Source organism: Palaemon carinicauda, unplaced genomic scaffold (genome assembly GCF_036898095.1).
Source record: "Palaemon carinicauda isolate YSFRI2023 unplaced genomic scaffold, ASM3689809v2 scaffold348, whole genome shotgun sequence".
Taxonomy (NCBI): Eukaryota; Metazoa; Arthropoda; class Malacostraca; order Decapoda; family Palaemonidae; genus Palaemon; species Palaemon carinicauda.
The window spans coordinates 104,810-115,892 of record NW_027171162.1 but is presented as its reverse complement, the minus strand read 5'-3'; the positions used below and the strand labels follow the sequence as shown (position 1 = coordinate 115,892).

The 11,083-nt window shown below is 44.7% G+C and overlaps 1 long non-coding RNA gene across 2 annotated transcripts in view; it reads left to right on the top strand.

The window, feature by feature from the left end:
* LOC137636653 (uncharacterized) overlaps window positions 1–10,594 on the top strand; it is a 55,445-nt gene extending 44,851 nt beyond the window's left edge. Inside the window, exons 6-7 of one of the 2 annotated variants that reach the window (XR_011043178.1) lie at window positions 7,002–7,228; window positions 10,363–10,594. This is a non-coding gene — a long non-coding RNA (uncharacterized lncRNA). The remainder of the gene's footprint in view (window positions 1–7,001; window positions 7,229–10,362) is intronic. The other variant, XR_011043177.1, reaches the window with a different exon arrangement.
* The last annotated feature ends 489 nt before the right edge of the window (window positions 10,595–11,083 follow it).

Sequence of the window (11,083 nt, the reverse complement as noted above, 5' to 3'; positions counted from 1 at the left end):
ATCCTCCTCTTGTGGGTGCAGGCATTGTTGCCCGTCGGTCAGGCCGAGAGTCTGGTTCTGCCGCCGAGGAGTTAGCTAACCCACCAGGGGCGGTGGCAGGGCTCTCTTCGGGGAACATATCTCTCGTTCGCAAGAGAAGATTGCCTCTTTACATCGGCAATCTCCTTAGGCTTTTGGTTCTCCTCCAGGGGCGGAACGAGAACCTTGTTATAAGCGTAGTCCTCCTCCTGGTGAACTCTCCTCCCCTGCGGAGGAATTATATGCAGACCTCGATCAGTCTCCTCCTCGGGCAGTCTGTTGAATGTTCCTCTCCGGATGTTCGTAGAGTAGAGGGGTGGGTAACCCCTCTCCACCCCGGACATTCTCCTCCTCGTGCTGTGAGGAGACGTCTTTTTAAACCTGCTGGTTCTCCTCACGTTGACTCTTCGGGGTCTCGTGACAATCACCCTTTGGGCTGGCGTGATTGTGAGCCTTCGGGCTCTCGTCATGTTGATTCTGCGGGTTCTCATGACAGCAGGAGTCCTTCCGGTCTCCATCGCAATAAACCTTCGGGCTCTCGTAATGATGTTAATGTTGAACCTCCGGGCTCTTGTGCCGTCAGTCACACTGACCCTTCGGGGTCTCGTGACAGATGAACCTCGGTTCCTCGTTACGTTGACCCTTCGGGGTCTTGTAACCTGAGTTACGCTGAACCTTTGGGCTCTCGTAACTTTATAGTCACGCTAACACTTCGGTGTTTCGTGACTGGGAAACTTCGGTTTCTCATTGCGCTGACTCTTCGGGGTCTCGCAACACAGGCCACGTTGGGCCTTTGGTCCCTCGTACCCTTAGTCACGTTGACCCTCCGGGGTCTCGTGACAGAGAAACTTCGGTTTCTCGTTGCGTTGATCCTTGGGGTTCGCGCTACACAGTTCACGCTGAAATTTCGAGTTCTCGTAACCATGGTCAATCTTTTTATGACAGATTTTTCAAACTCTCGTTATGTCGATCGTTTGCGCTCACACAACACAAGCTATCGGGAACCTTCGGGTGAGCATAGCAGTGAGTTCTCTCACCAACCTGAGAGCTCTCGAGCGCATACGGCGCGCCATATGTGCGAACATTCTGTGCCGCGCCACGAGCGCAAAGAAGGTAAGAGGGGCGCGCAATCGGGAAGGGCGTGCGCACGAGCACCCTTCCGCCTACCAACAGTTCGGCACGCGACCATCTTGACGCTCACAATCATTCTCTCAAGCCTCTTAGGCCTCAACAGAGACAACAGTTGCCTGCGTGACCGACCCCAGATCCTATCCCTAAGGGTAGGCCTGTGCCGATCTTGCCTGTAGGGAAGCCTCCCTCAGACAAGAGGGTTAGGAAACCTGGCCAGGTTCCTAAACCCAGGCAGCAGTGCCTTCGTAAGGACCTCCCCCTTAGTTCCTCTGGAGGCCTTGACCCCGTGTGGCTTAGCGCCTTATTCATTGTAATGCACCAAGCCATGAAAGGAGTCGTTCCCCGCTCCCAGTCCTTAGGTAACACACTTAGGATCCCCATATTGCCTCCTCTCTTCCCAGGGTGCTCTCCTCCCTCTGCCCTAGGAGTTCAGAAGATTCCGTACATGCGTGTCCTTCTGGCAAGGGAAAACTGTCATCCCCTCGCAAAAGACCTCTGGAGGAGATTAGGCTAGAACCTCAGGGTAGCCCCCTGCAGTTCGAGACACCACAGGCCAGACCAAAGGGGAAAAGGAAAAAGATTCGTCCTTCGGCCCCCAAGGAGGATAGCGTTATTTCCTGTGGAGATGGTGCCTAAGGAAGCACGACCTGCGACCGGACAGGGCTCAACCCATATGGCAACGGACTTACATTCCACCCGTAAGCCGACGGAGCCCTCTAGGCCCTTGGGGACAAAGGACTTCCGGCCTCGTGGGAGGGAACCGAAGGATTTGTTCACCATCCCCAAATCCTCGGCCAGGCTTGCTTCCTCACAGCCTCCCAGGCAGCCGGAAGCGAGAACCTCCTCGCCAGTCTCCCTATCCCTAGTCTATCCAGTTGACGACTTCGACCCACTCCAGGCTCCTATGGATGAAAGCTCGGACGTGGAAGGGTAGAGCGATCTCGAGGACGACGCACTGCCAGCAGCCCCTAGCCCTAAGCTTACGGAGGATGAGAGGAAGGAGACGGAACATGCCCTCTGGCAGGTCCTAGCCTGCATCCGTTCCATCAGTGGACAACCAGATCCATCGGCAGCCCCTCTGAATGGAAAAGAAACTGTCCTTGACCAGTTCTACAGCACTCAGAAACCTCAGAGGACCAGTGCAGCTTTGCCCGGGTCAAAGGGGTTGAAGAGTGAAAAACAGAAGGCAGTATCCCAGGCAACTGGTTCCACCTCCTCTCTCCTCTCCAGCTCGTCCTCCAAGCTCCTACCTCAGTGTGTGTTTCAGAGGAGGTACTACGAGATCCTCGGGGAATCTCTTCCAACGCTCTCTCTCGACCACTCTATGGAGGCACATTCGAAGGCCACACCCTTCGAAAAACTTACGGGACTTCCAGTCTCCTTTTCGGCCTCTGAAAGCCTGAACGAGGAGAAGGTGGCGAAGTACGCCATGCAGGCTACTTCGTGGCTGGACTTCTGGTTTGGATCCTTAGGACAACTGATGCAGTCTAAGGACCTGTCTCGGGAGTCCTCTAGGAAGTCTTTGGAGACTTTCCTATTGTCTGGCACTCGGGCCATCGAGTTCCTCTCCCATCGGGTAGTGGACCTTTAGACCAACACTATCCTGAAGAGGAGAGACGCCGTCTTATGCAAGTTCCATAGACATCTCCTTCAGGCCGAAGTAGCGAGACTGAGAAATGCTCCTTTCGAGGGCAACTCTTTGTTTCATCCCGAGGATGTTGACCGGGTGGCAGAGAGGTGGAGGAAGTCCAGCCAGGACTCCCTCAACTAAAAGGTCTTAACAGCTAGACGTTACCCCTCTCAGCCACAGCGGAAAGCACAGCAAAACCCGCAACCGAAAGAGCTGGAGACCCAAAACAGCCGGGTAAAAAGTGTGTGAAGCAGGCCTTTCACAGCAAAATGTCCTTTCATGGAGGAAAGGGTAAGAAGGGATCCGGCCGAGGCCGGTCCCAATAAGACAGGCAATCCTCCTATTTGCCCACCTGGGGGTGGGATGCCTGCAAAGCCGCTGTCAGGGGTGGCTTCACCACAGGGTCGAACCCTGGACGGTCAAGGTGGTTCGTTCAGGGTATCGTATCCCGTTCACGCTCTCTCTCCCTCCACTGACTCGAGTGCAGATTCCATCGAACTCCTGTGCGCAGGGATCCCCACAGGAGTTTGCCCTCAGGGCAGAAGTCCAGTCTATGTTGAAGAATGACGCTCTCCAGGAGGTCTACAACAGGTCCCCAGGCTTTTACAGTCGACTCTTTCTTGTGAAAAAGGCGTCTGGAGATTGGAGACCAGTCATTGCCTTCTCAGTCCTGAACAGGTTTGGCGAACAGACACCTTTCAGGATGAAGACGGCCGACACAGTCAGACAAGCGATAAGACCTCAGGACTTCATGTGCACTTTAGATCTAAAGGACGCATACTTCCAGATCCCAATTCACCCGTCTTCCAGGAAGTACCTGAGATTCATGTTTAATCGGAAGCATTACCAGTTAAGGGTATTTGGACGACTGGCTGATTCTGGCAGACTCGGAGACGGCCCTTCTCCGCCACCGAGACGAGCTTCTAAGGTTTTGCCAGGATCTGGGGATCATGGTAAACCTCGAGAAGTCTCACCTGCTCCCCTATCAAGAACTGGTATACCTAGGCATGCGATTAGTCACCCTAAGGCTCAAAGCGTTTCCATCAAACGAAAGGATCTAGAGACTGAGGGAGATAGCACAGGTCTTCCTCAGTTGGGAAGAGCCTTCTCGGGCACCTCTCTTCCCTGACCCGACTGGTCCCCAACAGTCGCCGAAGGATGAGATCCCTCCAGTGGCGACTAAAATCCCAGTGGAACCAACACTCTGATTCCCGGGATCACCTAGTCCGCATAGGGCTAGAGGAACAGTCGGACCTCAGGTGATGGCTTGTTGAGCCGAACCTCTGCAAAGGGATCAATCTTCTCGTCTCCCCAGGAATTGATGCTTTTTTCGGATGCATCAAAAGAAGGGTGGGGGGCTCACGTACTCCACCATTACATCTCCGGCCAATGGTCCGAATCAGAAAGGTACTAGCACATAAATCTCTTAGAGATGAGGGCAGCCTTTCTGGCCCTCAAAAAGTTCCACCTGGTCCTGGTGGGGCACTCCATGATGATGATGAGGGGCAACACCTCTGTAATAGCTTATCTAAGCAAACAGGGCGGTACCCTTTCGCAGCAGCTGTGCCTTCTTGCAGTAGAGATACTCAGATGGGCAGAGGACAACTCGGTGACTCTATCAGCTCGCTTTATTCCGGGCAAGCGGAATGTGCTAGCGGACAAACTGAGAAGAGCGACTCAGGTAGTTGGCACCAAGTGGTCTTTGAATCCTCTGATAGCCAATAAAGTCCTAACTTTGTGGGGTTCCCCGACTGTGGATCTGTTCGCAACGGCCCTGAATTTCAGGCTCCCGTTGTACTGCCCCCAGTCCTGGATCCCCAGGCTCTTTGGCAATAGGCTTTCCAACAACGGTGGATAAACCTGGACGCTTATGCGTTTCCCCCATTCTGTCTGATGAGAAAAGTCCTCGACTAGGTACGAGCAAGCAACAACTTGCAAATGACCCTCATAGCTCCGCTATGGCATCACGGAGAATGGTTCCCGGAACTTCTGCATCTCCTTACGGAGCTCCCGAGGGAGCTCCCTCCACAGCAAGACCTCCTCAAACAACCACATGCCAACATCTTCCACAATGCCATAGCTTCACTTCGACTTCACGTCTGGAGACTATCCAGCACCTCACACAGAGGCTTTTCGCAACCGGTTGCGAAAAGAATGGCTGGACACCTCAGGAGATCCACAGAGGCAGTCTACCAGGTGAAGTAGTCAGTTTTCTGTGGTTGGTGTCGTGGAAGGGGTATCTCTCCCCTCAATGCCTCTGTTCCAACTAAAGCGGAGTTTCTTCTATACCTACGGGAAGAAATGCTTCTCTCGTTCTCGGCAGTCAGATGCTACCGCTCGGCCTTGAGTCTCGCCTTTAGACTGAAAGGTGTCGATATTTCCTCCTCGTTGGAGCTTTCTTGGCTCATACGTAGTTACGAGCTTACTTGTCCTCAGGCAGAGCCGAGACTTCCCCCTTGGAACATGGTTCGGGTTCTCAGGTCTCTGAAGGGCTTCCCCTATGAACCACTACACCAGGCATCCAATCCCCACATCACGTGGAAGACTGTGTTCCTGCTTGCTCTGGCTTCGGCCAAGAGAGTCAGCGAACTTCATGGTCTATCTGCTGGTGTCTCCCATTCTAGGAGATGGGGGGAAGTAATCCTCAACTACATCCCTGAGTTTGTAGTTAAGACTCAAAATCCGGGTGTGCCGGACTCTAGGTTCGGCCCATTTCGGATAGAGAGTCTTCGTTCTGTAACCGAAGATCCAGACCAACTGTTACTATGTCCAGTAAGGAGTCTGAGGTGTTACGTAAAAAGAACAGTAAAAGCTCGCCCCCGTGTACAAACACTTTTTGTCAGCACGGGGAAGGTCAAGAGGAGGGTCACGAGGAATACTATTTCCTCCTGGATAAGGAAAGTAATTGAATGCACTCTATATCCAGACCCTCCTCTGTCCAACCGACCCAGAGCTCATGACGTCAGAGGCATTGCAACGTCTCTGGCGTTCAAAAAGAATTTTCTGTGGCACAGGTATTGCAAGCGGGCGTGGAAGCGTCAGACGACCTATACAGCCCACTACCTGAAAGACGTAACCCACAGGAGCATGGAAACCTATTCCATTGGGCCTGTGGTGGCCGCACAACAAGTGATCTAGTGCCTCAGGCTCCTTGATGGACAAGTAGCAGAGGGTTGAGGGCTGAAGTTACCCTGGTTAGTCTGGGGTGAATGAAAAGAATGTCTGGCTCCCTTCTTTCTTTCACCTCCCCCCCCTGGGAAAACAGCTCCGCAAGACCGAAGCATAGCTGACCTCACCCCTCTGCAGGTAAGATTCATCTCCCTTGTGCATCCTGAGTATGAATAAATACTTTTTTACGTCGCCAATACCTCGTGAGAGATGGTATTGGATATGTCTTAGAACGCATGCTTATCCTCGAGTTCTTACACAAAGACAAGCCACGAGTCTCTCACACAAGCTTCTGCAGGCCGCTGTCATTGAGTTACCTTGTAACTAATTTGATTTTAGCGAGGGTAGGGTTCCTACTAATTAGATCAAAGATCAATTAGAGGGAACCCCAGGTCATGACCAAGGCCAGTTGGTAGAACTTCCCCCTAAAAGTAAGTCACCCTATAAATAGCGAAGGTTTGTATCTGTGTCGGAACAAATGACAAATTTGGAAATAATTTGTATTTTTCCCAACACAAACCTGGAGCTATTTATACAAATTGGCCTGCCACCCTGTCCTCCTAGAAGTCCTGCCAGAAAGCAAAAGTGGTTACTCAACCGACAGGTGTGAGTGAGCGGGGTAGTCAGTCTTCCCCAACCTCCTCCCGCTAACTAGTGGATCGGGTAATTATCCCCCACTAAAATGACTTGGCTGGTTTTCAGCGTTGCCGAAAGTAGTACCTTATAAATAGCTCAAGTTTTGTATGTTAGGAAAAATACAAATTATTTCCAAATTTGTTATACAGTATTACAATAGTTTTTATTGTACATTTTATATTATCAAATATTTAATCATATACTGTATATTTTAAAGCCTCTTTTAATGATTTTCATAAGTAATATCATTATACAGTATAGGTATCATATACGAGTACTAAATAATTTGGAGGTTTAGGTAATAAAGATTTTGTGTCGTATGGTTTCTCATTAGCTTTATTATTACTGTATTAATATTATCATCGTCATCATCATTGTACTGGACAGTTTTACTATTATTTTTATTTTTATCATACAGGACAGTATCCTGTTTTTACTACAGCCCTTCAGAGACCTGAGGACCCGAACCACGTTCCAAGGGGGAGGTCTCAGCTCTGCCTGAGGATAAGTAAGCTTGTAACTGCGTATGAGCAAAGAAAGCTCCAACAAGGAGGAAATATCGACTCCTTCCAGTCTAAAGCCGAGACTCAAGGCTGAGCGGTAGCATCTGAATGCTGAGACCGAGAGAAAAATTTCTTCCCGAAGGTATACAAGAGTAATTATTTTAATCTTTTATAATCCCAAAAATGTCTTATATAGTACTTGTATTTTTATTCTGGACTGCTTAGTGCACTGCAGCATAATGAAAGGCATATACATATATGAGAGAGAAATAGGTGGGGATATTAATATTGGCTGTATAGGATTTTAATGCAATACTGTATAGTATATTATTACAATAAAGTACAGTACATTTAGTGCTGTAGAATGATATACATTTAAATTGCAATTACATTACTTATTGGGCATATTTTTCTTTTGAGTACAAATACACTGAATAGTCTGGCCTATTCTTTTCACATTCTTTTCTGTCCTCGTACACCTAACAACACTGAGATTACCAAACAGGTCTTTGCTCAAGGGTTTAACTATTACACTATAATTGTTCAGTTGCTACTTGTCTCTTGGTATGGGTAGAAGAGACTCTTTAGCTATGGTAAGCAGCTCGTCTAGGAGAAAGACACTAAAATCAAACAAGTAGTGCCATAGCTTCTGTACCATGGTCTTCCACTGTCTTGGGGTAGAGTTCTCTAGCTTGAGGGTACAATTGGGCTCACTATTCTATCTTATTTCTCTTCCTCTTGTTATTTTAAAGTTTTTATAGTTTATATATGAAAAATTTATTTAAATTTACTTTTCCTGAAATATTTTATTTTAATTGCTCATCTGCATGTAGTTTATTTATTTTTCATGACTGGGCTATTTTTCTCTGTTGGAGCCATTGGGTTTATAGCATCTTGGTTTTGCAACTAGGGTTGTAGCTTATCTAGTAATAATTATAAAAATGATATAATTCCTGTTGTGGGAGTCACTTTGTGATGTGTGTCATATGTGGCCCCCTTCCCAGCTGGGTCATTTAGGGGCAAAGAAGAAGAGATCTCTGAAGGACTCCTAATTATCATTGTGGAGGCTGGGATACAGGACTCCTCCGATAATGCTAGGAGAGCTCTTCGGGACGTATCAATTACGGTCCCCAGCTATTCATTTAGGTACTCTGTTTTCTTTCTAAAACTTCCCAGCTTGGTTATAATGTATTAGAGGATGGAGAAAGAAGTCTTATAGGAAGGACTCTCGCAGGAACTTTCGTCGAGCTTCTAACGATTCAACGTCTTATTAGGTGTATGCAACGTTTATTGTTGGATAGTCAGATTCATCAGAGGCAAGTCTTGTGATGCGTAGCCACTGGCATATCATTTGTCGTTGATCATTAATGGGTGACATCGATTTCGGACCTCGGCTAACCCAGTCCTTCGTTAGCACAGAGCTTTCCCCTTTGCTGCCTCCCTGTCTCTTGACGGTTTACTAATTTTTCTGCTTCATTCTATGAGACTTACCATATTTTTCAAAATATATTTCTTCATTTCTGTGAGATTACGTTGGTTAGGTAGATATGCCCATGGTGCAAGCTGGGCTCTGTCATGGAAAGTCATCAACCTTTTTAATTACAAAGTCTTTGTAAGTCCTGTATATCCCAGAGCCATAGCTACGAGGAACTATAGTATACCTTTTATGCTATATGTGAAGTTTCTATTCATGCTTTGACACATGTTTTAGTCATTTGAAAAAAAAAATCCTTCTATTTACTTTTGCATTACATAAAAAACAAATGATCAAACAATAGGAGAAAAATATTTGATGATTTCTGAAAACTGCATCAGTGCTTCAATGTTGAATCTAGTATGGATCATGATGTATCAATATGTCTAAAGGGATCAAAGTGTTAACCAATTTAAAGCCTCGCTCTTTCCTTGGATGCATCATTAGATAGACATTGCTGGTGCATGAGTTGGGTTGAGAAACATCCGCAAAGGTTTTCCTTGTGGATCTTTAGTTGTTAACTATTTAATTAACTGATTATGACTATTGTGAGAATGATGTTTTTTTTTAGTTCCCCCTGTGAGGAGTGTGAAGGGTATATTAGCTTTGCCTACCAGCTGTACAGTAATCTCTCGGCTATTTCTGGTGTTACAGTCCAGGTTCATCACCATGATAGCTGAAAAACTGTGAAATTGATGCAGAAATCTAATTTCTATTTTTTGTATTTTTATAATTTTTCATATTTTTTCCATAATCTATAACTTAAAACTTTATAAGCCCAAGAATAATTATTTTAATCTTTTATAATCCCAAAAAGGACTTATTTTAACCTTTTTTTTAGGCCAAAAATTAACAATTTAAACTATAAACCACAAAATGACTATAACAAGCTTTTTTTATGGCATGAAATGACTTATTGTAAGCTTTTGTAAGCCAAAAAAGGCCCTCAGAAACCCACGATATAAAGAGTAGTCTGCGATACAGATTTGAGACAGCCTCTTAACGCAATGACCAAGAGAAGAGGGGAGGTTGTCTCGCAGCAGAGCAAAGCACTGCCCAGCATTGGATTTGCTTAGTAACTTATTATAGTTATCAGTTAAGCACCCTTTTTGTTTTGTCTGGTCATTAAAAATTGCCATAGGAGTAAACAAAAGTTTGTATTACTAGGAAAAATACAAATACAGTACAGTACTAAAAATTTGTAGTATTTATATATCTGCTTTGTACTGATGGAATATGTGAATCACAATTTGGCAAGGAATTAATCTACAGTGTTATGTTGCTCTCTTGTTTTGGTTACTTCCTGAAAAAGTTGTTGTTCACCATTTTGGTTCATCTCCTTAACCCCTTTACCCCCAAAGGACGTACTGGTACGTTTCACAAAAGCCATCCCTTTACCTCCATGGACGTACCGGTACGTCCTTGCAAAAAAATGCTATAAATTTTTTTTTTCAATATTTTTGAAAATATTTTGAGAAAATTCAGGCATTTTCCAAGAGAATGAGACCAACCTGACCTCTCTATGACAAAAATTAAGACTGTTAGAGCAATTAAAAAAATATATACTGCAAAATGTGCTGGGAAAAAAATAACCCCCTTGGGGTTAAGGGTTGGAAATTTCCAAATACCCCGGGTGTAAAAGGGTTAACATTGCTCGTTGGGTCCTCTCTGGCCACCGAGAAACATAACGGACTGGTCTGGTTGATATAATGAATGATCATAATCATAGTAATAATTACAATGCTATTCATATAAATTGTGTATTTGAGGTTCCTAGAAATTAATTTGAAATTTCATTTCAGGTTTCAGAAGATGAAAAAAAAAATATATTTTTTCCCCTGCAAGAAGAATTTTTGGGACATTTGCCTGGCATTCTGCTGGACAGTTCAAGACATGATCAACATCGAAATTTTCCAGAAGTTTGAACCCGTCGCCTTGATTTTAACGTTTTTAGAATCCATATTTAATTAATTTTTTTTTATCACAAAACTTTTTTACTGTATAAATTTTTTTAAAATTAATTTTTTATCAATTAGTAATTCCATGTTTAAATCATTTACAGTATTTTATCTCTTCCAAATTTTGTTTTAAATTATTTTTTATCAATTAGTAATTCCATGTTTAAATCATTTATAGTATTTTATCTCTTCCAAATTTTGTTTTAAATTATTTTTTATCAATTAGTAATTCCATGTTAAATCATGTACAGTATTTTATCTCTTCCAAATTTTTTAAAATTATTTTTTATCGATTAGTAATTCCATGTTAAATTATTTACAGTATTTTATCTCTTCCAAATTTTTGTTTTAAATAATTTTTATCATTTAGTAATTCCATGTTTAAATCATTTATAGTATTTTATCTCTTCTAAAGTTTTTAAAATTTTTTTTTTATCAATTATTAATTCCATGTTAAATCATTTACAGTATTTTATCTCTCAAATTTTTTTCTGGTCATCTCTGTGATAATCTATCTATCTATCAAGGGACTTCCTCCAATTTGGAGGGGTAGCAGACATAAAAA